The following is a 4,851-nucleotide window of genomic DNA, read 5'->3' on the forward strand; positions in this document are numbered from 1 at the left end:
TTATTTCACTCTTTACCGGTATCGGTATCTTAGAAAGACGATTGCGAAAAATGGTACCTTTGAATTTTTGATCGGCAACCAACTTGATAATATTTTGATTTCTTAAACCTAAGCAGAATGTTTTTCTATCGAATAACTCAATTACATGCATAAATATCGAACAGTTATTTTTTTTTCGTCAATATTAGAAACAAAAGTTTAGATACATGAATGACAAAGAAAACCGCATAATTAGTTGATATCACAGTTCGTTATAGTCAGTTAAACACATATTGATAAAAAAAAAGGTACCATTTGTTATAAAAATATTATAAGTACTTTAGATTTTGAAGAAGATTCAATAGATTGCCATTTAATGATCAAAAATTGATGTGTCAGTTGTCTAACCGAATAAGGTGAATAAAAAACAAGTCAGGTAATCAATTTGTCATAATTGCATGCATTCATTAGATTTTCTAAAATATGCAATTCGGAAAATTGTAATACTTTCTAAATGATGTAGTGTTCGTCGTCAAAAGAAACAAACTGTATAATATACACGTATGTCATCACACTACACAAGGTGGTGCCTTGAATACGGTAGTGGCGAATATTTGCAAAAAAAACCACACCAAACACGCCGCGTACTAAAAATTATTACATGGTTGACACTTGCAGGATGCTGACGGAAAATACATGTACCCTTTTATATATTTAATAATATTATTTAAAGGTATTGTTGATATGTTGTGTGTTACTACATTATTATCGTCGCGGTGCGTGGGAAAACGTGCCGTCGAAAGGGCGTAACAAACCATCTATATCTTACAATTTTATGTGACTTATTTTTATAAGAAAAAACACGTCTAGCTGCACTGGAACGTATAATTGTTGATATTAAATATTTCCATATCACGCTGGAATGGTATTGGGTCGGTGACGACTGACGGAATCGTAGGCGCAAAAACACTGTCGGACGATCGTATATTTGAAAAAAAAACCACTACAGCACACACAAACGACGTTAAAAATATAAAACAGGTTTTTTACAAATAGGAATAACTATTTATTCTTTTTAAGTACGCCGACTGCGTTAAAAAATGTATCGTATTTCTATTATTACGAGCACCGCGCTACGACGTTAAGGTGTTGGTACAGTAAGTTTGCAGTAAGTGTGCACTTCAGAAATTATAACTTTTCAATAGGTATGAACATGATGTATTTACATTTTTATCCATCATTGGTTGGTCATGAGAAATGAGAATGAATTTGAAAATCGCCACATTAGACTACTGAATAACAACGAAAACAAAATTGTTATCAATTACCTACCCACCTGATGTTATGCTGTTGTTGTTGATGTTTTCCTTTTATGAACGCAATGTTGAATAATATATTTTACTGTTGATTATTGCAGTAAGTTGTTCTTGGATCTTATGTTCTATTATTGTATAGTTTAATCGGGATGAAACTAAACTCATTTTGTAAGTAAATATTGTCTGGACTAGCTATATATAAAAGTCTTGTTAAAAATGTCTTTTGAGTGTTGTGTTTAAATGGCGTATCTAATTAATATTACTATTCTGAAGTTATGAAGTACGTTAAATTATAAAAAGTTTATATCAAATATATTATAATACGTATATATAAATACTGGAATATAGGTAGAGCAAAATTAGATTTATCATTATTTTCTCAGATGTCGCTAAGTATATTGCGTGGTAAACTAGATTATATACCTAAATTAAAACATTCGATTTTTGAAACGATTTCGGCATTAAGTTATAATTATCATTTAAAAAAATATAGGTTTTGTGTTATGTAATTTTGTTTACTAAAATTGACATTTTAATTTTTTAACCTATTAAAAATATAATATTTAAAATGGATGAAATATTGATGTACGCTATCAAACGAATAACAATTCAAAATATTTTTAGCATCGAAAATAATACGTAGGTACAGTATGGGCACGTTAAATTCATTTGAGTTAGGTATATAATATACATTAATTATGGATAATAGCGATTAGCAACTTCAAGTACATTTTATAATATTATGCCTATAGCTTTAAATAATACCTATGCGGTATTTAATTTACTGTAATTTATAGTTTTCACAGCATATTTAATATAAATATTATATAATAATATTCTTATAATTTATTTCTGTATAGGGTTTAAAGGTAGCGGGTCCGAACACTGTTGTAAGCCAATTTATATGACTTATATTAAAAATAACATCGGGAAGTAAGTCTTATATAGAAAGAATATTTATTACCTGAATTTGGTAATTTTTTTTATTATTTCGAATGTGATGAGCGTACCTATACCGTCGTTATGATAATATTATGTTTTTATTACATTTACAAGCGAATTAAGCCGGGGAAAAGTTAATGAAATTCGGTAGAAATTACAGTGAACAAATAGTGCGGGAAAGGGAACTGGGGAAGGCTGCAACGAAAATACTACTTACTATTCTGCCATTAAATCCCTCAATACAGGCTTTTTACAAGTTCAATGTACCTACAGAAGACCAAACAGACTGAAGATTAATTAATACACCGTGAAAGGATTAAAAGCGAAGAAGGGAAAAGATTAAACAATAAACGTGTAAGCACTTGTTCTCCCGAAAAACTCCTCCACCAGTTCATATTCTGATCGTCAGCTGCAATCCGATATTTAGAAATAAAGTCGGTAATATATTTTGTATACCGGGTATAATGTGTATATCATAATTCATAATATAAATAGTGGTCCATTTAACTGCCCAGACTAAATTCTTGAGACAATTAATGTAGTGTTTTTGAAAATCATATTCTGCAGATGTAAGGACATCTTATTCTTATATAACTATGGTTTGAAGTATTTATAACATTTAAACTATAGTTAAAATAGGTTGTCATTAAAAAAAACTCAAAATCTTCAAAAAACACTATAAGTAGATGCATTGATTAAGTATAAGTATATTTAATCAATGCATCATAATAACAAAATTGATTGTAAAAAATTACATTTTTGTAAAAAGTGATTTTATAGGTAAACACTATACATAATAATAATTATTACAATTTACGCCTATAAACCGTTATTATTTTCAAAAACACAATAATAATTACTTACAACAATAAGCCATGTAAAATAACTACCTTGTGGCTCATGCATAAAATATTAACAATATAATATTATGTACAAAAAAGAGGTCACTATTTCGTTTTTATCATCCCGACCACAACTACGAGTATACTTATAACCTATCTGATATATAATTTGCTGTAAAAAAGAGGAGTATATTTTATTTGAAAAATAGAAGTTTGTATCACCACAGGACACTCCTTAAGTACCTACGAACGTACACTTACGAACCATTAAAGAGTACGAAAAAAAATTTCTTTCTACATAGTTAAAAATTTTAAAAATTAAAATTTGCATAAATTCATTATTAAAGAAAAACAATTGGTGAGAGCATGCTTACAGACGCTCGCTTTAATATTTTTTTCACGCGTTCTGATAACACGTACGTCATATGTGTACCTATTGCAATTTGTTCACGTGATACAGCTGTGAGTAACTGTACGAAGACCTCCGACGATATTACAGGGTTCGTGTTACAAACGCAGCGTGTGACAAAATTATTATTACAGAGCATAACCTATATTTATATATCAGTCAAAACGTTCCATAATAATAACTATAAAATTATATTATATATTATTATAGTATATATATATATATATCCGTCGGTTGTCGTCGGATTCGCTATAATATAATATTGCAGTCTCATGTAGTCATTTTATTATAACAATATTATAATATGCTTGAATATTATTATCATATAGATTTTAAAACGCGTCCCTGCACGTGAACGATTTGTTTAAATTATAATATATAGGCAGGTATGCCGAGTGTTTCCGGCGGTTATCCGAACAAACTTTGAGAACGATCTGATGTCAATGGGTTGAAATGAAAATCCAATTCGCGCGTCGCGAATGCGGGATTTTTTAGGGTACTTATAGTAACTTTAATTACATATTCCATAAGTCCTTAAATTGTTGTTTTAATGACATTATTGGATTCCCCTAAGATACGTTTTGTCCCACAAAATCTCTACATCGATAGTGGATTAATGTGATATTATTTAACTGTACAGTTAAACGAGAAAGCTATCTAAAAATCACTCAGGCAGTCGAAAAATGCAAACTAGGTTTTCGATATCGCTGCAGACTAACATCATTCTCAGAGTTCGTGCCAAACACCTGGAAACACTCTGCGCACTACGGTACGCTCAGCAATATAAATATGTGGAAACGTACAATAATATAGAAACGGTTTAATATTTTTTCAACAGACAGTATACTCATCGCGGTACATAATAATATTAATAATATAACGGATATCGAGGTGCGATGATAAGACCTAACCGACGTCCGTCCTGTAACAAGTCAAGACTTGTTTCGGAAATCGTTTTTATAGTCCGTGGCGTAATAACCGACACGCGGTGGCCACTCTCGTACGCACTTTTCGAAAACTTTTACAGTTATATATTTATAGCATTGTAGTTTTCGTGTTCGTATATATATACACGGTGGCAGCTGCTCGACGTCCTCGTCAGAGACGCTATAAACCGACGAGCGCACGCCCGCCGCCGTTTCCATTAAGAAATCAACGAAAGGCTTTCTTTATGTATATTGTAATATATATATATATATATAGTATATCAAATAATACGGAAGAGTGAATTAAAAGCAGTTCCAAAAGTTTTTTCGGGTGACGAAGAGACAGGGTAGGGGAGTAAATAAAAATAAAATCGAGAAAATACGAGGAGTGGCGCGTGGTTTTTGTTCGGTCGACGGACGCGTTCGCGCAAAATAAA

This window comes from Metopolophium dirhodum, chromosome 8 (genome assembly GCF_019925205.1).
Source record: "Metopolophium dirhodum isolate CAU chromosome 8, ASM1992520v1, whole genome shotgun sequence".
Lineage (NCBI taxonomy): Eukaryota > Metazoa > Arthropoda > Insecta > Hemiptera > Aphididae > Metopolophium > Metopolophium dirhodum.